The 24,812-nt window shown below is 32.4% G+C and overlaps 1 protein-coding gene and 1 long non-coding RNA gene across 4 annotated transcripts in view; one reads left to right on the top strand and one right to left on the bottom strand.

Annotated features, from left to right (window-relative positions):
• Positions 1 to 4,925: 4,925 nt before the first annotated feature.
• LOC139485822 (uncharacterized) overlaps positions 4,926 to 24,812 on the top strand; it is a 37,621-nt gene continuing 17,734 nt past the window's right edge. For all 3 annotated transcript variants that reach the window (XM_071270470.1, XM_071270469.1, XM_071270471.1), the window contains exon 1: positions 4,926 to 5,108. The gene's annotated coding sequence lies outside the window, so the exon portion shown is untranslated. The remainder of the gene's footprint in view (positions 5,109 to 24,812) is intronic.
• Positions 12,330 to 16,528, bottom strand: LOC139485823 (uncharacterized). The gene is made up of 3 exons (XR_011655406.1): positions 16,286 to 16,528; positions 14,119 to 14,249; positions 12,330 to 13,269 (listed from the first exon to the last, which is right to left on the bottom strand). It is a non-coding gene; the product is annotated as an uncharacterized lncRNA (long non-coding RNA).

The raw sequence follows: 24,812 nt of genomic DNA on the forward strand, positions 1-24,812 counted from the left end.
CGAATCTAACTGTGTATGTAGATTCTTAATTTATGGTCCCGTTTAAAAATTGGTCTACATTAAGGTTCAAAGGGTCCTAAATTAAACTTTGTTTGATTTTAACAAAAATCTCCTTGAATTCTTGGAGTTCTTTGATATGCTGAATCTAAACATGGACTTAGATTTTTTATTATAGGCCCAGTTTTCAAGTTGTCCAAATTTGGGGTCCAAAATTAAATCGTGTTTGATTTCAACAAAAATTCAATCTTTGGGTTCTTTGATATATGCTGAATCAAACCATGTATTTAGATTTTTGATATTTGGGCCTGGTTATCAAATTGGTCCACATTGAGGTCTAAAGGGTCCAAAATTGAATCTTTTTTTATTTGATTTCATCAAAAATTGAATTCTTGGGGTTCTTTGATATGCTGAATTTAACCATGTATTTATATTTTGGATATTGGACCATAATAGGTAAATGTCCAATTTAACATTTTTAAGTTTTTAAGTTTTAAGTTCTTAGACCACATTCATTCTGTTTCAAAACCTATGTTGTGTCAACTATTTAATCACAATCCAAATTCAAAGCTGTATCAAGCTTGAAAGTTGTTTCCATACTTGCCCCAACTGTTCAGAGTTTTCAAACTCTGCGGTCATATAAATGCGCCCTGCTGAGCATCTGGTTTTAATATATTATGGGGTGTATTTACATACATGATAATACATTGTTGCTAAATATACATTTTTCAAATAATGGAATGGTATTTGTTTGGAATATTTTTTTTTTTGATTGGGCTACTTATATGTGTTACTGAAAGATAATTTAGATGTGGACATTGGATGTGAAATTTAAAATTGCCAAACAGGTACCATTATATTAATAATACATAGCTAAGAGGGTGATAGAACAGATTGGTACTCATAGAAAACATAATGAACCGTGGAGAAGCCAATTTTACTAGAAGCATTCAATTATTAAATAATTTTTGTTTTATTTTATGTCAATTTTTTTTTTTTATCTCTGGTAGGACATATTATTTCAGTGTCCCATACATTTTTGCTTGAAAAATATTCTTATTTGCCTAATGAAAACAGTTACCCAATGATTTCGAAAAATTTATTGTGACATTTTTTTTCATTTAGATTTCATTCAAATTTAAGTTTGATATTTAAATGAACAAAAGTCATATTTGATCCTTTGATTCCACAAATAAATTCTTAAGCCGAAAAAAATTGTAATAAATCTCTCAGTTTACAATGCTGTGAAACATTTGTATGATGAGTTGTGTCTCTTTAAGTGTAACTTTTCTGCACTGTTTTAAGTCTTCAAAAATAATTTGTGGATATGTCATGATGTGTTTGAATAAATACCTTGAAGGTTTTGCAGACTTAAAAAGTATAAGTTTGATATGATTATTTTGTATAAATTTAAGATCATAGTACAAGAACTTTTATGGAAGAAATGTATGACATTAAATGAACATAGCTTATCTGTATTTTTTGTAAGAAGTCAATATGCGAAATATGTATTTTTATGCCCTTGAGGGGGGAGGGGGGGGGGGGGGGGGGGGGGGGGGGGGGGGGGGGGGGGGGGGGGGGGGGGGGGGGGGCAAGCAATACTTTGTGTTGTTAACTGTTATCTGAGATCAATTTAAGCTGTTACCTGTTTTTAACCCACTTTGTTAACTGTTATCAGCATTTTTGCATTTTTTGTAAACTGTTTTTGCCAAAATCGAGGTGTTGTTAACATGTTAACCGACCCCCTTTTGCGCCCCCTCTTTCTTTAGTTTGCCTCAACCCAATGTTATGAAACTTTAAAACAATGCTTATTACCATATAATACAGATATGGGCTTGGGTGGCGTCACTTTAACCGTTCTTGAGTAATGCTCCTTTTTAAACATAATTGCTAAATTTTTCATTTCCAATTTCTTACTTAAGTTTGCCTCAACTAAGTTTACCTCAACTAAGTTTGCCTCAACCAACTGTTATGAAACTTATACACAATGCTTATTACCACATAATACAGATCAAGTACGAAATTGGGTGATGTCACTTTTTTTCCATTCTTGTGTTATGCCCCTTTATAATCATAAAAATTGCTGATTTATTGGTTTCTGATCTCTACTATAGTTTTCCTCAACCAAATGTTATCAGACTTTTACAGAAAGCTTATTAACTTGAAATGCAGATCAAATTTGAATTATAGTTTTACCGTTCTAGAGTTATGTTTGTTTACAAATGGAATAATTGCTGAATTTTTTGTTGCTGTTCTCTAACCTAAGTCAACCAAATGTCATGAGACTTTGTCACAATACTTATTGCAACAAAAATCAAGTAAACATTTGGGAAGCATCACTTTTACTATTTTTCAGTTATGTCTCTTGCCAACTTTATATGATATACAAGCAGGGGCATCATCTGTGTCCCATGGACACATTCCCTATTTATTACCCACAGTATTGGCCCATTATTATCTATTCTGTTAACCCCACCCCCTTTTTTACTCTAATGAGTTATATTATAAAAATAATTTGATATATGATGCCGTATCTTTTAGAAGTGATACTTGTTACTGATAGGCTAACCTATGTTATTTTTTCTTGCAAGGTGAGTGCTTCCATTTCTTCTCATCTTGAGATGTTTCCACTCAACAAAGTCTTCAACACTTTTAATAAAACCTAGCATCTCATATGAGTATTATTTCCTTAGAACGACCATGTAATGTAAGAATATCTATTAGCTGTTATTGTAACTCAAGGGGATATTAATATGAAAGTTTTTGAAATTGAAAACCTAGGAAAATATTCGTAATTGACAAAATCTTAATTCTTTGATATAAGCATTTATGACAGCATTATTAAGGTAATTGATTACTTTGTGAAACTTTCATTTAGTTGTTTGTGGATTCAGAAAACATCTCTATCTAATATCTTCCCCTTGAAGAAAAGCTGACTTAAAATACGTTGTTTTATCGATCCAAATTCATGCTAGCAGTAATCGAAAGGAATATTTTTGTCATTCCTTTTCCTACTGTTGGACTGTCTCTCTGCATGGTAAATTCTTCTTCAAAACCTCGCACAAAAAGTCTTGCTTTTGTTTGATTATCCTATCTTGTAGAAAGAGCGTTCTGACTTATGTCATCACATTCTTCATGAGTGTCAAAAATTATGGAGTTTTGAAAGTTCTGTTTGTTTAGCAATTTACTCATCATTGTCATATTTACACCAATTTCATTCTCATCACTGTCACCTGTGACCTTTTCCAACTTAACTTAATCTAAATCGACACTTTTTTTTATCTTCATCATCTTTCCATTATATACCAATTTTTGTTTTTCCCTGTTTTTTTCTGCTTTACTTAGTACAGTAGCTTTAGTCCATATTTTTGAACTAGGCAGTTTGTACTGAATTTTGTCATTTTCTTTTAGATTAGGAATTATTTTTGCCTGAATGTTCTCCATCTGAAAAAAGTAAAAACACAAAAATACTGAACTCCGAGGAAAATTCAAAAAGGAAAAGGCAAAATCAAAAGTCCAAACACATCTAACGAATGGATAACAACTGTCATATTCCTGACTTGGTACAGACATTCTCTAATGTAGAAAATGGTGGATTGCACCTGGTTTTATAGCTAGCTAAACCTCTCACTTGTATGACAGTCGTATCAAATTCCATTACATTGTCAACGATGCATGAACAAAACAAACATACTCAAAGGGTAAAAAATGTCAAAAATAGGGGTACAGCAGTCAACATTGTGTTATCATCTTAATATCACTATAAAAACAACAAATGTAACGAAGAAGCACAAAAAGGCATACATCATATTTAACATACTCATTTTGTTTTTCCGATACGACTTAATTTATCTATGTAAAGTCTACCCATAAAGGATAGAAGGTTTTCAGTACTGGTGTAAAATTGCGCGTTTGAAATTCGCACAGGTAGACATAAAAATAATTTTGTCGTTCAAAGTATGACGGCATACATAAACGTATATGTCTCTGGTAAAAGTAATAATAATTAATAAAATAATTGTGTGGTTCAAAGTATGACGGGATACATAAGTACAGTTTCACCATCTGCTCTGTTGCTCTTATTTTGCTACGTAGTGCTCGTCGAATGCGTTCATCTGTCTCTGATTGAGATAATCATGTAAATTATTCAAATGTTTTGCAATTTTCCACTAAATTCATAGGAAACAATGTTATTAATTTTCCTCCTGAAACATGAGAAAGAAATATGTTTTTAATTTTAAAATTCAGAATAAAGAAAATTGAAAAAAAACAATGCTACCTCAAAATATGTTGATCGTCACTTTGGAAAAGTACTTCCAAATTTGATATAATGTTTTCTATTCTTCCCTTTGTACGTTAGATTTGAGACTATTTTAACATGTGTTATAATAGTCTTAGATGATAAACAAATTTTTATATAGGACATGTTAATCATAGACGGATCCAGGGGGGGGGGGGGGGGGGGCTGGGGGGCCCGGGCCCAATTTGGTTGATTATATAGGGAATCATTGAAGCATGACTGGAGCTTGCCCCCCTTAGGTCAGTCAGCGGGCCCCCCCTTAGGAAAAGTTCTGGATCCGCCACTGTTAATTGATAGATCTATAACCATGAACTGTATAACAAAAATTTATTAAGTTTGAATGTTTTATTCAAGCTGAAACAGCGAGTGCTATTTAAAATTTGTAAGTTAATATTAACGTTATAAAAATGGATAACTAGGTATTACTAGACAAAAAGTTTACAGAGTAGGTATTTAAATTTCAAATGTATCTAAGTTAACCCATATAAAAACGAAAAGTAGAATTAAAATTAAAAGAATTTATGTATGAGTGTATTCTATTTATAAATTGACCTTCCTGTTAATAGGAGATTTTACGGAATTCCCCTTCTCGCGCTTGCGCAATGAACTGGCCGTCAAAATCCGCCATACTTGTTATTGTTGGTGTCATGGGCGGGAAAGCATAAACAATGCAGAAGAAAGAAAAGTTATCCCCGTATGCCTACGGGTTACCGGCCGAGGCAAGGACACGATACCAGGAGAAATTGGCATACAACAAAGGACAATACTAAAAAGATCAGTTAGTAATCACTTCTTCGAGAACATAGTCTAGGTAAGACCATTAACATTCTTTTTAATACAATTTTAGTGGAACATTTTCCTAAGGCAGCAACCATTTGATTTTCTGGGGGGGCTATGGGTTTTTTTTCTGTGCAAACTTTTTTTTTCGCCTTCGGCGAAGAACAATATATTTTTTTAGTGACAATCCGAAAACAATTTTTTTCTTTCAATTTTAGCATTACATATAGTGGGAGCTGAGGGTGAAACAAACAATTTTTTTTTCTCAGGGTCCAAAACAAATTATTTTTTTCACCAAAACCTGGAAACAAACTTTTTTTTCGAAAAAAAACCATAGCCCCCCCCAGAAAATCAAATGGTTGCTGCCTAAGCAAGCACCATTGAAATTTTGCTTTTTTGCATGTAAAAACGGACTATTTGTTTTTAAAGTTTTCTACAAAAGATCCGCCATTTTCTTTAGAAGATGACAAAACAAACATGGCTGATAAATTCAAATATTAAAGAGAAGGATAATTACCTTAAGATACAAAAGTGGCATATCCACTCTAACACTTGAAGGATCCACAGCAACTTATTAAACTTTAAAGCCACTGTACATAATGTATATATGTTATTGATAACGATTTTTCTTTGTCATATTATTTTTAAATTAAGTCCATATGTACATAGCACACAAGTTCCGGGAAGTTTTACACTCCTACCTAGGAGTCTACTCCCGTATTCGGAAGAAGAAGAAGAAGAAGATATTTCATAAAACCTGTTTTTATACCTGCACTGAACGAAGAGATGGAAGTGGGGAGCTTTCGATTTATCGGAAAAGAATTTTATGTATTGAATGCATGTTTGTCTCAGAAGAAATCATTCAGTAACCAGTACCTGGGAATTGACATTATCTATGTATGGAAGTTTCTTTCTTTTAATTAAGTGTCACAAACGTCACAAACAAAGTTTGGAGACTCATTGTTTTTACTCAGTTCTTATTAGGTCTTTCCACTTTTCTGTGGAAAGACCTATTGTTTTTCTTCTGATTTTTTTTTTCTTCTGCCTAATTTTGTTCTTGCGATAAATATTTGTTTCACAATATGTCGCTTAGATATTTGGTATATGATATCGAACAGTTTATGCGCTTTTGAAATTTACCCTGCGTAACCGAATACTTTTCTTTGTAGGAGTTATCTCCCTAAACACTGTTTTTTTTGTGTCCACGACTACTTCGCAACCGTAAAAGATTACGACAAATTTATTTTATAAAATTGCTTGTTATGTTCTTCGCATAATTTGTCCAATTTCGACCGACGCAATATGAAAGCTCCATATATGTATTTGAAATTTTGAAATGTATTTTAAACTGGAACCCAATAAGTGATAGAGACCTAGGATCTTTTGATTTGAGGTCCTTGGTAAAAATAAAAGGAAAAATAGGTCAAGGTCATATTCTAATTTTTGAATTTGTCTTATTTTCACTCATTTTCATTATCTTATAAGATATCGACAAATTATTTTGTATAAATTGTTAGTTGTGACATGTGGTAACTAAATAATTTTAGTTGAAAGGGTGCGTAAACAATGAATGGGAGTTTTCGCCCCTATCATACATGTATCTTAAATTATGTGTAAAGTGATATAACTTATTAACCATACATATTAGAGACCTAGGGTCTTTTGATTTGAGATCCTCAGTTTGTGACCTTGAAATTGAGGTCAAGGTCATAGGTTAATTTGACGTTCTAGATTTTGACCTTTGCTTTAAATTCATATCTTCACACCATAAAGCCATATGAACTGACATTTTAGACTGATTTTATATATTTTAATATCAAAATAGATATTAACTGGTGGAAAGACCAGAGAACAATTGGTTTTTTAATTATTTTTATTATTCTTCCGCTTCTTCTTCTTTTTCTTCTTCTTCTTCTTTTTCTTCCGCCACTTTAAAAAATGAACTTGTACGCAGCGTTTCTCCAAAACCGCTTGTCAGAATGACTTAGGATTTCATAAAATGGTAGACTTATACGTCTAGGTGAGCCATCAATCTTTCGTTTGTGCATTGGGGTTTCTTTTAAAAGGGGTATTTTGGGGGGTAGAAAGGAGCGAGGGGTTAACAATAGAACCCTATGGGATTTTATTTTCAAAAATTTTCAAATGAATATAACTTTAAAACTGTAAGTGATAGATACATGCAGTCTTAAGAAATGATTATAGGACAATAAAACAAATCACATGAAATATAGGGGGAGTCCCTGGGCGGTCATCCCCACCCCCTTCAATTTAAGAATATGCTTTTATCTTGTAAACGGTCCAGATCCCGACCCCTAAACCATATATATTCTTGAATGGGACCATAAAACAAATCAAATTACATTAAAAGGAGGCCCGGGGGGGTCATCCCCAGCTTGTTCAATTTGAAAATGTGCTATTATCTTGTAAACGGTCCAGATCCCCACCCCTAAACCTGTATATTCTTGTAGGGGACAATAAAACAAATGAAATAAAATAAAAGGGAAGTCCCTAGGGGGTCACCCCACCCCCTCTTGTTTGAAACTTTTTGTAAACAGCCCAGATCCCCACCCCTTAACCATATATATTCTTGAATGGGACCATAAAACAAATCAAATAAAATTAAAAGGAGGTCGCCGGGGGTCATCCCCACCACGTTCAATTTGAAAATGTGCTATTATCTAAAAAATTTATCTTGTAAACGGTCCAGATCCCCACCCCTAAACCTGTATATTCTTGTAGGGGACAATAAAACAAATGAAATAAAATAAAAGGGAAGTCCCTAGGGGGTCACCCCACCCCCTCTTGTTTGAAACTTTTTGTAAACAGCCCAGATCCCCACCCCTTAACCATATATATTCTTGAATGGGACCATAAAACAAATCAAATAAAATTAAAAGGAGGTCGCCGGGGGTCATCCCCACCACGTTCAATTTGAAAATGTGCTATTATCTAAAAAATTTATCTTGTAAACGGTCCAGATCCCCATCCCGAAACCATATATATTCTTGTAGGGGACAATAAAACAAATGAAATGAAATAAAAGAAAAGTCCCTAGGGGGTCACCCCACCCCCTCTTGTTTGAAACTTGTAAACGATAAACATCCCCACCCCTAAACCATACATATTCTTGTATGGGACCATAAAACAAAGCACATGAAATTAAATGGAAGTTCCTGGGGGTCACCCCCACCCTGTTCAATTCGAGAATGTACTATTATCTTGTAAACGGTCCAGATCCCCACCCCTAAACCATATATATTCTTGTAGGGGACAATAAAACAAATGAAATGAAATAAAAGGGAAGTTCAGAGGGGGTCACCCCACCCCCTCTTGTTTGAAAACTTGTAAACAGTCAACATCCCCACCCCTAAACCATATATATTCTTGTAGGGGACAATAAAACAAATGAAATGAAAGAAAAGGGAAGTCACTAGGGGTCACCTCCCCCCTCTTATTTTCAAAACTTATAAACGATCAACATTCCCACCCCTAAACCATATATATTCTTGTATGGGACAATAAAGCTAATCAAATGAAATTAAAGGGAAGTGCCTGGGGTCGTCCCCACCCCGTTCAATTTGAGAATGTGCTATAATCTTGTAAAGTCATATATATTCTTGTATGGGACAAAAAATCAAATCAAATGAACATGGGACCATATGAATGGGGAGTTATTGGAGCTTTGTTTGGGAGACTTCGTAACAGCATCCTGTTACAATTACTTCTTGTTATCTGTTGATTCTTTTAGATATGTTAGAACTCGTAACTATGAAGAAACCAAGGTTTTAATTTAGTTAGTCCACTTTGAACTTATATGACTTGTATACTTTTAAGGTCCAAGTCTTAATAATGTATCCTACTATCCAAAACAAATGTCACACAAGTTTTTTTATCATTGCTTGGCACAGTTGAACTTTATATGCAGTATGTTTTGAAAGGAGATCTGTTTCATACTGTTTCTATGGTCTACCACATTTTACCAGTTTCACCTTTCTACCCCTGCTGTGCTTGATGGAAATACAGCACAAAACAGCTGTGCTCAGTAAATTCACAGTTTTAGGATATAAAGCAACAGTGAAAAATAGTATCAAAAATAAAGAATACAGAAAAAGATGACCAAGGCACCCTACAAACACTGCTACTAAGACCCTCTTTAACTTTTCCCATAACTCAAAATAAATACCTAAACATATATATTCTTAAGCAAGAAGTATGGAGACACATTTTAGAATATGTAAATGGGTTACTCAATGCTAGGAAAAAAATCAGATTGAGTTATCTTTCTTTATTCGGGTGTGCTCCTTCTTTGGAGGATTATAAACAGTACGTAAATAGGATGTAAATATGATCACAATATGGCAGCCGATTTTGTTATTTTTGTATCAAAAATGAACGCAGTCAATGACAAATACGTCTAAATTTTCTGTTTATTTTACAGAAAACAAGTAAAACAATGTCTTCAACGAGTTTATAATGGTTTTCCAACTTTCTGTCATTACGTTTCTTCCATGAAACTACGGTAAACATCGCAAATTGTGCCCAACATGCCCAAGTTGTTGTATGCACATTTCTTCAAAGATAATTGCCGACTGACCGATTCTATTTGAACGAATTAATTTTGATGATCATTAATGACCCATCCGATAAACGGATTACCTATAACAACAGATTATGACACCAGTTGTAACCATTGATTAGCTTGGGGTGGTAAACAAAGTCATAATCTTTTCCCCAGGTAAAATTTAGTAATTAGCGTATCATATCAATACGCAAATTAATATGCAATCGATCTTCAAAAAAGGCAGGGCGCCCTGGAAACTGTAAAAAGGGCACAGGGCGCCACTCGGAAAAGGGCGGGCGCCGCGCCCTCTGAAAACGGCCTAGCTGGAACACTGGACAGTCAATGTTTGATAGAGAATGAAATCATTCAACATTTGGTTCTTACCACTGGTAATATGGTGGTCCCTTATCTAAAGAGGAATTCCAGTAACATTCACATCATTTAAACACAATAAACATGATCAATCGGGTCCAGGACAATTCCAGTGTATCTTTTTTAATATAATCCTATGTATTAAATTCTATTTCTATGAGTATGTATTTAGAGTTTCCTAGAATTCAGGTTTACTCAAAGTATGATTATTTTTTGTTATGAAATTCAACAAAGTTTTTCAGCATTTTTCGGGTTGTTTTTAAAGAAACTAACTTGTGCTTGTAGTAAATTTGTGTGTGTATTCCTCCTAGAAAAGAATTACAGAGGTGAGTATGTGTTCCTTATTGTATAAAATTTATACAATACGAAGCACAGACTCAGCCCTGTTTAAAAAGGTGTACCTGTTAATGTCGTATGAAATTAGGCTGATTCTCATCATGTATCCCTGACCATATGTTTCTTTTTTGTTATATGAAGAATTGTTTGATTTTGTTTTACACATATATATCGTGAAAATGTTTCCTGATTCCCCATATATAAATGTTAAATTCGAAGCATTCTCAATAATACAAAATGAAAAACATATGGCCATTATATCATATGATCATTATTGTCATATAAACATAACTAGCTTTTGTCAATAAAACAATAAAACAAGCATAAAACAGCAAAGAAATGCACACAAGGATAACAAATATATAGCTAAACATGAGTTTTTCTTGCTTTTATTGCTAGGTCTTCTAAACTTAAAATAAGGTTACAATTGCTCTTTATAAGAGTGATTATGAGTTTAAATATAATTCATTGTGTATCATATTACCATTGTAGGTAAGGAATGAAACTACACTTTTGGCACTATATGTTGCTTTAAAATCATGGTTTTTAGTTTTATTTATATTTATAGTAAGTTGCCAATTTTTATAGAAACTACTAAATTTAATTTTACTGTCATCTACAAAATATAGTGATCCGACGGTTGAGTCTTCTTCTTTTAGATAACACAAAATGACTATCATGACTATCTTAAATTGAGTAAACCAATTCTAGATAACTCTTAAATATATGTTGTCTGCTCTATGGTTGGGTTGTTGTCGCTTTGACATATTCCCCATTTCCTTTCTCAATTTTAGTTGATATATCAATATGTTTATAGAAAATGGAAGTGGACTTAATGTATTATAGCAAAGTGAAACACCATTTAACATGTTTAAACCTTTGTATCAGTCTTTTTTAAAATTACAAATCATCACACAAAAAAGTTGCGTGTATTGATGTCAAAGAAGGCCTACTAGTACTCTTTAAATATTATAATACACTGTTCCATAAAATAAGACACACAAATTACTCACAAAGAAGAATTTGATATCTATATAGTAGATAATGTGCTACCTTTAACTGAGAGCAGAATAAAAAAGGAAAAAACCAATTTTCCTCTTTTTTCACCCTTAATTCTGACAAGTGCAATTAGAGGCCAAATTCGGACCAGAACGTAATAAATGTATTCTATAACCCATGTATTTGAGAAAAAAATCATGAAAAACAAAGCCAATTCTGTTATATTAGTATTTATTTGTTACATTTCAAAATAAATTTATACTGAATTCTACACTTAGCTGTCCATTTTTAGTCAACTCTCTGTAAAGGACACAACATAGAATAAATTTATTCTAAATGCATGGTGCTTACTGTATATGATCATGTATAAAATAAATTTATTATATAGAGCCATAATATCTATTATTAGTTCGAGAAAATCATAGAATAAATTTATTCTTCATTCAATGTCATTTATGATTATGATAATATTTATCTGTATGGTGAGGCTGAGACACAGAATAAATTTATTCTACATTCAATGCGATTTCGGATTATAATAATATATAAAATAAATTTATTTTGAAGTAAAGTTATCTGTATGGTGAGGCTGTGACACAGAATAAATTTATTCTTGTTTCAATGGGATTTCGGATTATAAAATATAAAATAAATTTATTTTGAAGTAAAGTTATCTGTATGGTGAGGCTGAGACACAGAATAAATTTATTCTACATTCAATACGATTTCGGATTATAAGAATATATGAAATAAATTCATTTTGAAGTAAAGTTATCTGTATGGTGAAGCTGTGACACAGAATAAATTTATTCTAGTTTCAATGCGATTTCGGATTATGATAAAATATAAAATAAATTTATTTTGAAGTAAAGTAATCTGTATGGCTGAGACACAGAATTAATTTATTCTACATTCAATATGAATTTTGTTCTATATAAAAATAATCTTAAAAATATCTCATGATAAAAAATTAAAATAATTTAAAAGAAAATTCCATCGGTCTTATTTATTACAGACAAACTGATACAATAAATTGCTTCGCCAAGCGCAGCTGGATACGACCGCAGAGGTCAAATCCTAAACATTTGGGACAAAAATGGACACAATGTTCGTGCATGATACAGGTCTGAATTTGGATTGTAATTAAATACTTGATGCAATATAGGTTTCTGACACAGAATAACGGTAGCCAAAAAACTTAGAATTGGTTATATCATTTGAATTTATATTTAATTTTTTGCTTTTGTGCAATACACTATGCTGTTGCGAATTGCCCCCCCCCCCCCCAAAAAATAAAAATAAATAAATAAATTTACCTCTTTTTTATGCTTTTGTGCAATACACTATGCTGTTGCTATTTGAACCCTCACCTCCAAAAAATATACCCTTGCCCCTCTTTTTTTTTTGGCAACATGATATTTGAAATTTTCTTTTTCAATTTCTGAAATCTGTATAATGAGTGAAAATTGTCCCCCCCCCCCAATTTCTGTCCAGTTTATCTTATCACAAATATTCTAGCGGAACAGTTCAGAATGCATGTAAAACAATAGAATTGCTATATGGCCAAAAATCAATTTCCTTATCGTTTCGATTTGTCATGTGATGGCATACAAACAGTTCAAAAATACATCCAAGTCTTTTTTGTTTGCTTATATAATCCTGAAGATTTTGTTCAATGTTTTGTCACTGGTCATCTGTTAGAATAATTTTGGGGTTTTTTTTCACACAAGAGACAAGCTTCGTTATAATGCAACTGGTACTAATCGTTAAGTAATCTGATCTTTTATTGACACACAGATCTGTAGTTGGAATTATTCATCTTCAAACTCTTCTTAACTTTTCGAAGAATTATCTTTGTAAGTGTCAACATTTTATCTTCTAATATTCCCAAATACATGTTTCCATTATTCCGTTCAACCAAAGCTATCTGAAAGATCAAACAAAAAATACAGTGCATATAAAAAAAATTGGAAAATGTGTCTATGGGCTACAAATGCCCCCGCTCGCAAATATACACGTGTCAACTTCCACATTCAAATGCATGTACACGATTAAAGTAGTTAAGACTGATTTGTGATTTTAACATTCGGTTGAGGCAAACTAAAGTTAGTGAACGGAAACGAAAAATTCAGCATTTTTTATGTTTATAAATGGCCTTAACTCAAGAACGGTAGAATTGATGCCACTCAATTTAAACCTTGATCTGTGTTTTATGGTAATATGCATTGTGTATACGATTTATTACATTTGCTTGAGGCAAACTGAAGTTAGAGAACAGAAGCGAAAAATCCAGCAATTTTTGTGTTTATAAATGGGCATAACTTAAGATGGTAAAAGTTATGCCACCCATGCAACATCTTACACTAACCTTGTCAAAAACGAACTGTAACTTGTAAAGTAAGCAAATCACGGTTTCAGAGAGATGTACAAGGACTAAAGGAGCAGCCGGATCTGATCGCCGTATAAATAAGATATATGCAAATGATTGCACAACTGCACATCACATATCAGGCCCTCGCTCTAAAATTCATAATATATTCCTTTTCATAGAGTAACCGATACATTGCACGCATTCTTAAAATAATGACTTTTAATTCACTAATAACAATTCCGGCCGAACTACAATTGTCAAAATATGAATTATATTAGCACTTTCAAAACCTTTTGCGATGAGATAAGAAAGAACACTTTTTATAAAACAACAATTATGATTCTTAATTTCAGCATTCTAAGATATTTCTTGCAAGCCAGTTAAAAGTTTAATCTTTTAAATTACCTCTGTAGATTTTTCTCAAAATGTATCCTTCACTAATGTTCTCTGTGGTTGTAGTAACTTCTGTCATTTTGTCTGCCTTCTAAACTTTTGTGTTTCTTTATAAATTCCTTTTGATAGAAGTGTCTGGTGACCTATAAAGAACAGCGTATTATATTTTGACTGAAATGGTCATATTACATGTATCCATGAAGATGGAGACTTTTTGTCAATTGTTCTGTGTGCCAAACAGATTGCATGAGAGTGTGAGTACAGTTCTTTATGTACTTATGAAAATGTTCAAAACTAGTTTTTTTTACATAAAATAGTCTATTGGTCGTTTATTTGTTTATCGCAATGGTGTTTTATTGATTCATAGACTTATGAGTATACATATCCTTTGGATTCAGTGGTGGAGCCAGTTAGGATTCCGTGCTTTGAATGCCTCCTTTTTGACGATCAATGGTTTTAAATTGGAACAAATGTTTAGAACCCTCTTTTAAAAATGGCTGGTCCCGCCCCTGGGTATCTTTCACTTTTTGCTCAAATAATAGGTACATGTTCCATCTTTCTATGCAACAATTTCATAGCTATAGTGTGTCCTAACAGCTGTTCTAAGACTAAGCGTGAAGAAAGTGAACATTTAATTTTTTAAATGTTTAAAGATTACTTCAACTTTCACCCGTAGTAAATAATAATGAGATTACCAATTAGAAACATTATTACTATCATAATAATTAAAAGATAATAAATAATAATTTACGTTCAAACTTATGAATTAAAAAGAGAAAACATGTACCCAATCTTTTATATATATTCTTCACTTTAAGCATGGAATCATTTTATTTAAATATACATTTATTTATATAAGGCATAGTCTTCAGAGTCGGATCCAGGGATGTTCAAAAAGGGGGGGGGGGGGGTAATTAACAATAAAACTGAGTCTCATCTAGCCCCAAGCATCATGCCAGGCATTGTCATTACTAATGGCTTCTAATCTGAGTAAATTAATTACTAAAAACTATTAAATGTCTTCTTATCTGAGAAACAATTTCGACATTTAAACGAAATCTTTTACTTATGATAATGTTGATTCTCCACAAAGTAATATAAATAGAACCATACAAATAGTAAGCAAATACATGTTTTCAGATACCATCTTCAATATAAAAAAAAAATCACACCCTGAAAAAATTAACTTGTTATGTGTTCCTCTTCTACTAGCTTCAAAATATATCCAAAATCAAGAATGTGAAACATACTCTATCTGACATAATCATTTGGTAATTGATGCAATTAGTGTCTCTTGTATGCCTGTCTTGAACATAAAAAAACTAAACATAAAATAAACAACTCTCCCAATGCTCAGGTTGGTTGTCATATTATGCAACATAGTTAATAATATAGAAACCAATGGGAAAAACATAGAACTTCTTTTGTCATACAAAACACTGTCAAACATCCAAACATACTATCCACACTGATCTGTGTCCACACTTGTAGTATATTAATTTATCTTAGTGATATAACAAATTGTCAGAGTAGTATAGTCAAATTTAGTTAAAGAATGAACATTTAATTTAATTTGCTTCATGATATACCTCTTTCCTTAATGATATGATTATCGTTATCATAGGCAGTTGTGGCGTTCCATAAATGTTATATTCCAAATTGTTCTTGTTTATTATGGAATGATCGATATTCTGATGTATATTTACCAATTTTTTTTTCAACTGTTTAAATTCGCATAAGGACAGTCTATTTGAAGATGTGTGTGATAAGGATGATTGTCGTTATAATTATTATTGAATTCTAATCACTAATCAGTGTCACCAAACGCATATACAAAAGAACTGAGGAACTGAGTGTATGATATGAGACGAATAACTGGACACTTCATTGATGATCTTATCCCAAAACTCCTGTCTATAGATGGACTGGTCTTAAATAAGCGAACTTCTTAAACTCCGCCCAGTCAAGTGAAATAAATCTAGTAATAGTAATATCGTAGAAAAATATGCAAATTGATATTCGCAGATGCAGATCGATGGAGGATTTGAAAAGGGGCATACGCAGAGACTTGTAAAACGTCTAATATGCATTGAGTATATATGTCGGGGATCTATGAGGGGATCCCAGTATCCTTGACCCCACTCCTAATCCCACCTCTAGTATACTGAGCAAAACTAACCTCCAATTTCTTGAACTGTGATGAATGTTTCATAAACGAAACTGGAAAACTATCCCGTCTATGTTCAACTTGTCTTCCCTCCTTTTAATTTCCACTTGTCTGTCATCTTCATTGCACGTACATAGAGAGAAATACCAAGTGATCATATCATACAAAATTACTGATCAGTGTCCTACGTCTTGTCATTAATTATCTTGTGTTTCCATTTGAAGTCTTCTCGGCATGTGGTAACACCAGGGGCCTACAATCAACGTACGCGTGCATTACATAAAATGATAAGGCTGTTAAGCCGCGTTTGTTATAATTAGCAATAATTATTTTAACAACTTCCGATAGATATGCGGCACTTGTTTGCTAACATGAATTAAACAAATCGAAGATTGTAAATTATTTGAATCTGTGTCATTTCATAGAGGTTATTAATGTGTGGTCATTTTATATCATTCTAATAAAATAATATGTTAATAAAAAATGGACAACTACAAAAGTATAATGGTCTGGATGGATGGTCCATCGATTTTGTATTCTTTTAATTTTTAAAACATTATTTCTATTCTTTATAATTTTGCTCATTATTCTCTATTTGCTCATCCTTTTATTTTCCATTCTTTATATTTTTTTTGTATATGCTATATGTTTTGTCCTTTATTCTGCGTTTCCCAGTCCCGTGATTCGATATTCTATCAACTCCAACAAGACCCTCAAGTATTATTTCCGATAAATAGGCGTTTGAGAATGTGTACCATTTTGTCTTATCCTTTCTTTTATTTGTTTTTAAAGATTTATAAAAAGCTTACCGCACTTCATCCCGGTCTACCCTTATTACAGGTATTCCCCATGGTATGTATTGTTTTAAAATAGCTTCTCGTTCCGTGCATGCATGCATGAACTATTTGACACTGCACGTTAAGCAACCAACAATCTGTCAATCAATCGATTTTATAGAAAAGATGTATCATATCTTACATCAAAACAATGTATAAACACCACCCGTTCATCTTTTTCTACAAAATGATAAATGTGCAGATCACACTGCTGACATTACTAGACCACATATATGACACTTCGTCTATACCTGAGGCTGTAGATTGGGGTTTACAGAATAGAGAAAAATGAACAATAAAATAGAAAGAATACTAGAGAAAAATGGTTTAAATTTGACCCCATCCTGACCCTCGTACTTGTGAGAACGTATATATAGGTTGAGGCCTTGCCCTCCATGTATTCAAAGTAAAGCATTATTTTGATTATGAAACATTGTGATTAGAAACGGTTGCTGTTTCCAATCGATCTTCAAACCCTATGCCTTGAGTCTGGGTGCTAAAACCGAAATATCGATTTATTAGTGTTCAACGTAACTTTCAGCACAATATTGTTCATCTCGTGGTTATCAAACTGTAATGGTGGAGAAAGCTGGAATGCCAAGAGAGAATCTAAGATTTTTGTCGTGAAAACTGATAATTATATTCAATCAATATACTAAACCCCTAACGGGAAGAATTTCACGTGAGGCACCCGTCGTATTGGTCATGTTATTACAAACTCGGTAATAATTCGGCGGGTCACATTCCTGAAAAGGGAACGGAATTGTAGTTACGACATAAAGAATCATTGCTAAATAAATGATACTAAACCACTAACGGGAAGGATTGTGCCTGATATTCATATGATGTAGACATAATCTTTCAATCAGTTTAATTGAAGTCTGGAGCTTGCATGTCAGTTAACTGCTAGTAGTCTGTTGTTATTTGTATATTATTTTCATTTTGTTTATTTTCTTTGTTTACATCTTCTGACATCAGACTCGGACTTCTGTTGAACTGAATTTTAATGTGCCTGTTGTTATGCGTTTACTTTTCTACATTGGCTAGAGGTATAGGGGGAGGGTTGAGATCCCATAAACATGTTTAACCCCGCCGCATTTTTGCGCCTGTCCCAAGTCAGGAGCCTCTGGCCTTTGCTAGTCTTGTATTATTTTTAATTTTAGTTTCTTGTGTACAAATTGAAGTTTAGTATGGCGTTCATTATCACTGAACTAGTATATATATTTGTTTGGGGCCAGCTGAAGGACGACTCCGGGTGCGGGAATTTCTCGTTCTATTGAAGACCTGTTGGTGACCTTCTGCTGTTGTTTGTGCTATGGTCGGGTTGTTGTCTTTTTGACACATTCCCCATTTCCATTCTCAACTTTATTTTTTAAGATTGCATTTGAACGCAACTGCCATGTTTTGAACCATCACAACCTCAGGCCCCTAAAAACGAAAAGATCAAGAAACAAAAAATCGCGTGCATGTGTTTTTAAGGTAATATTATATATAATTAATTATATATTGTTTCAACTTATAATCAAAAGTGCATTAATTGTAATAGAAATTTCAACAATTTAAAAATATGTAAAAGAACTTTAAGGCTAAAAAATATATAGACGAAACAAAAATATGGATATATTGTTTGGTATCCCATTCTCTTCAAAGCTAATGATAAATCTGTACATTGTACATGCTTCATATCCAGTGGCGGTAACTTGACTAATATACCTCGATTTTTAGTGAGTCGAAGGAGGAAACGGCATCAGTGCGGACAAAGATACTACGGGGTGGGTGGGTGAGTGGGGGCTTGATTAATTATACAACGAAACCCTCTACTAAATGAGCTTTCATAGTTTTCAGATAAAAAAAAAATTAAGGAGACGATTTTTAAGTTTGCTGAACGTGATGTGGCTAAAATTACGTGCATATTCAGGACTTGAACAAAATAACAATAAATCCAGTAGATAGGTTCGTAATGAAATCTCTTCATTGACTTTGTCTTGTGTAAAAAGCTTTCTTGAAATCCCCGCGGGTTTAATCAACTTTGAAGTACATTTGTAAGTGCTTCGTTCTTTCATAGTTTATTTTTTTTTTTTAGTTAATTCGCCATTTATTATTTTAAAATTTACATATGAAACAATAACCCGGATAAATCATTCCAGAACCATGATAGTGCTTGTATTTTATAAGAGGATAACGAAATTAGAGAATTATATTTATTAAGATTGATAACCATGATGGAGCAAAGTTTTAACTACTTTTTAATGTCCCTTTTACCATAAGATTCTCCGGTCATGATTTATATAAAGAATGATGAGGATGACGATAATAACGATGTCTGATGTCCAGTGGTAGCTTTTACATAATACACCCAGAATGACAACATGTTTTATGTTATTTATACGTTTTGTACTAGACAAACTGCGTCAGATTTTTCGACGCGTTTTTTCAGAAGATACAAATAACTTTGTAAGAAGACATGCCACTCTACCAAGACACATTATTCTAACTTCAATCGTACCAGTCTTCAGATGCTTTCATTACATATAAACGAATGTTTTCTTAACCTTCATTATTTGTTTGGTAGGAGCAATGTAACATATAATATCATGGAAAAGCCATTCTTTTTTTACGGAAAGCAGGAACAATAAGCTAATATAAAAAAGAAGATGTGGTATGATTGCCAATGAGACAACTATCTACAAAAGACCAAAATGACACAGACATCAACAACTATAGGTCACCGTACGGCCTTCAACGATGAGCAAAGCCCACACCGCACAGTCAGCTATAATAGGCCCCGATAAGACAATGTAAAACAATTCCAACGAGAAAACTAACGGCCTTATTTATGTAAAAAAATGAACGAAAAATATGTACGACAACCACTGAATTACAGGCTCCTGACTTGGGACAGGCACATACATAAATAATGTGGCGGGGTTAAACATGTTTCTCTCACAAGCAAAAAACCCCTTACTGTAAGTCTACAGTGCAGTATTTCGGACGTCAACACAAAAAAAAAAAACAGCATGCAAATATATATATGGGGGATAAGTATACCATTATTTACACATCAGACTGTACTAATTATATTATAACTTTGGATACACCAAACTAGGTACTTCATATCTGAGTAACAGGCAATATACGCCCTCAATTTTATAAAAGTGGTTCATAACTATTTGTATCATTTATATTCATCTGTCAAATGTGTGTCTTCTACAAGGATCAGCAGTCCTTACCCTTTCATTTGGTATCTATATAACTTACAAAAAATTATTCTGCATATAATAAAGTTTGATTTAAATACGTAAGAACTACTTTGTTTTAAATACGTACTTCTTTCCTTTTTTTGCGTGCCTAAAATGGTGGTGTAACATCTTACGAAGTCTATTCAAATTGTTTTTGCAAACTATTTCGCTCTGGCTGTTGCTAGTGGTCGTCTTACATTTGCAGTGTGGTGAGATCCTTTTTGTTGCATGTTGAAGGTTTAATATGACTTTGAGCAATTAAAGCGCGTTCCTTTGCTTATTTTGTGTACGTGTTTTGTAATGTGCTTAATATATTCATTTTGTGTCACGGATCGATACCCAATATTCTTTTGTTTTTCTATGGAATAAATGTTCCTATACAAAAAAAAAATATTGGTATATTCAAAACTTCGATTTTTTTTAAAAACGTAAATGATTTTTAATTTTAAGAACTAAACGAAAAAGATAATTGTAATATAAAATCTTACGATTCTTTCTTCAAACACGATTTGTTATCATATGCTAATTACCCATATCATATTTTAATGACCACATACTGTAGCCATCGTGATCATATAAACCTAATAAATTATAAACATCCGAATGTAAAATTTCGCACGATAGATAATGACAATCAAACGACGGAAATTACATAATAAATTCACAGTGTGTGCATTTGACTCTATCTTAATATATTTGTCAGTACATAGATAACCCAATTAATCCAGTCTTTATATTACGACCACTTCGATCACTCCATGAACCATTTTCCTCGAGAAAAGTAGTGGATAGGGGGCGCTGAATTATTCGAGTTAGTACATGTAGGAAAGGTCTGTTTCGAATGTTATTCAAAGATTAGGAGCGACGATTCAATGTCCGTTTGAGTATTGTATTTGTCGTGGTTGAAACGGCACCAGGAACATATCAGGATAGACAACAGAAGTTTGTAAGTATTTATTTTATGTATTTATATATTAACATATATATTATCAGCCTTTCATGCCTTCTGTTGACAAATTTTCATAACTATGCACTGTTTTAGTAGACCATAGATGTCCTTTTCGAACTAAAAAAAACTCCCTGAAAAAAACACACCTCAGTCGAATCTTTCTTCTCAAATGAATGCCCGAATGGTCATCAAATTAATAGTGGGCAGGCATTTTCGAATAATTTTAAAAAAAATGTATTAATTCTGACTGCAAGGAATTTTAAATGGTAAATAATATGCATTGTATCTCGAGGGAAATGTACACACTTTAACAACAGTAAATTTTTCATAAATATTATATAAAATAGTAAAAGTGTAGCATATATATCATGTGTATTAACGATTAAACTCTGGAAGAAATATAGTCCAGCATGAATACAAATTAAAGGGTCCTTTCAGGAATTTTTTTTTCTCAGAAAGGTATCTCTTTCTTCAGAGGTTTATATGAAACGTTGATGTCTTTTGTGCAGTGATTTGGGTTTTTTTTTTCGCCTGTATGCGAGACATGGCATGGTAGGTATTGCAACCAAGCAACGGCGGCGACGATGGTGTACACTATTTGTTTGAAGCATTATATTTTATAAGTTAGACAATCTAAATGCTTCATACCTTATGTTACGAAATTTCCGTCTGTCATATGTCATTGTCCCGGCAACCTCATTTTCATGGTTCAGTAACTGCTTGATACATTTTGTTTTGTTAAATGAAAAACTCACTTATTATGAGTAATATGATAACTTTGTTTGGTATATGGGTTCCTAGCAACATTTACATGTTCGTCAGCTAGGTATATGTAGGGTTAACCTGACCTCGACCTTATTCCATGGATCAGTTATCAAAAATAAAGTAACTTGAGCAAGACCGTATCTAGATACTATAACTAGTAAGTCATCTATATTTGGTGTATGGATTATTGAAATGATTGTAAGGTGTACATATCCACCCGACAGGTTCCGTCTGACCTTGGCCTCAATTTCATGGTTCATTGGCTAATGTATAGTGTTTGTGGTTTGGTCTATTTCTCAGATACTTTAAGCAGTAGGACCACTATATAGGGTGTATCATGTATGGAATCATTGTCAGCTGGAAATGTCCGTCTGACAGGTCTCAATTGACTTCGACTTCATTTTTATGGTTCATTGGACAATTTTTAGTTGTGTCATACATTGTAGTTGTGCATTGATAAAGTTAAGTATACCTGATAATTGTACTAAAGACTTTCAATATGATTTCAATGATAAGTAAGACAAAGGCGAGACATTTGCACTCATATTTTGGTAATAAAATGTGTAAAGTGTTGACTAAAGTAAATGTACCTAAATTTCAATATATTTTTGTATCAGAGTGCTGAACGCGCATCTTTAACGTTTTGAGAGGAAAATGAATATTTTGTTGAAGGGAGAATGTGTTGGGTACATTACTCACATTTTTACCTGAGGAAGCTGCTGTTCCTTTTGGAACATGTCTTACTTGTTTTCTGGTATGTTAAATGGGATAGGTAAAAGTATTGTTAACACCAGTCCTGTGTTTTGTTTAAGACTTAATGAAACCTGATTTTAATTGTTATTTGTGTATTCAGTTCGCTGTCCCCTAGGCATGAACCACTCATCTGTTTTAAGACTATGATTGATCGATTGATTGATCATGACTGGCTGAATGTCCAATGGCAAATATTACATGCATATTCAGGAAGTTGGGAATGATACATGCCAATCCTGATAAAAAAAAGAAATATGCCTGAAGAAAAACAATAACAGAGTAAGTGTTCCTGCCTTTTAAACTTCAAATATTTCTTGTAGAGTGAGAAAACTGTTATGAAACACCAGCAAAAAAGACTAGATTGTTATTCAGTCCTGACTTATTCAGTGTCTCTGAAGATGAAGATTAGGTATGTAATAATGAGGTTTTAATTTGATAGATTGTTGACTTTTAAATTGTAAAAGTTTAATGAGTTACTGTAAGTTAATCCATTTATTGTATAAATTAAAATTCAATAATTACTGTTCAAGTGCATAGCATAGCCATCTTTATCTTGCTGTATCCAGAGGCAATAGATATAAGAAGATGTGGTATAGGTGCCAATGAGACAACTCTCCATCCAAGTCACAATTTATACATGTTATAAGAGTAAATCATTATAGGTCAAAGTACGGACTTCAACACAGAGGAAGACTATTATTAATTACAATAAAGAGAGTGAATAATATTATATAAGCAAAATGGACATCATAAGTAAGATTAAAAGATTTCTTTATCGAAGATTATAAATTTTGGTATGGTTACTAAAAATATTTGAAATTGTTTTGAATTTGTCGTTATTTCTTTCAGATCAGGCCTATCCAGAAGCAAGAAAAAAGACAATTTTTAGCACGTGCATCTACAGAGAGAGACATGTTTTAAAAAACAGATATATTTTCAATTTAAGAAAAACCTGTTGAACTTTTACTATTTCTTATCTGTTTATTTTACATTAATATATTGATATTTATTTTTTTTTTAAATTGCTGCACAGTATTTCTATTCAGTCCCACATAACAAAATCAGCTGAAGAAATTGATGTTTTCATATTTCAAGGGAGTGTCCTTTTGCATTGTTGATAGCAGATATATGCATTGTCTTAAGTTGGGTTTATAAACAGTCACATCGCAACTTCAAATAAAATACATTTTTATGAATCTTACATGTAAATAGACATGAAAGATAAAAAAATTATATAAGAACACATTTTTTTCTGATCTAAATGTATTTTCAAGGTAAAATTATGTGAACATATCAAATATTATCAAAAACACCGCTGGTTTAAAATAAAATTATTCTATGTAGCCTAAACAAATCATACAGATCAGTGTATTTTTTCCTAAACAAATTTTATATATTTTTATAACCAGAATAAATTTATTCTGTGTCTCAACCTTAACATAATTACTGTACTATCAAAATAAATTTATTTTATATATCATAATACTTTTAATCCACATTGAATGTAGTATAAGTTTATTCTGTGTCTCCACCTTAATATAATAACTGTACTTTCAGAATAAATTTATTTTATATATTATTATACAAGACAAAAATCACATTGAACATAGAATAATTTTATTCTGTGTTTCAACCTCACCATACAGATTACTTTACTTTCAAAATAAATTTATTTTATATATTATTATAATCATAAATCACATTAAATGTAGAATAAATGTATTCTATGATTTTCTAGAACTAATAATAGATATTAAGGCTCTATATAATAAATTTATTTTATAAATGATCATATACATAAAGCACCATGCATTTAGAATAAATTTATTCTATGTTGCATCCTTTACAGAGAGTTGACTAAAAATGGACAGCTAAGTGTAGAATTCAGTATAAATTTATTTTGAAATGTAACAAATAAAGTCTAATATAACAGAATTGTCTTTGTTTTTCATGATTTTTTCTCAAATACATGGGTTATAGAATAAATTTATTACGTT

The sequence above is a fragment of the Mytilus edulis genome, chromosome 8 (assembly GCF_963676685.1).
Source record: "Mytilus edulis chromosome 8, xbMytEdul2.2, whole genome shotgun sequence".
In the NCBI taxonomy this organism is placed as follows: domain Eukaryota; kingdom Metazoa; phylum Mollusca; class Bivalvia; order Mytilida; family Mytilidae; genus Mytilus; species Mytilus edulis.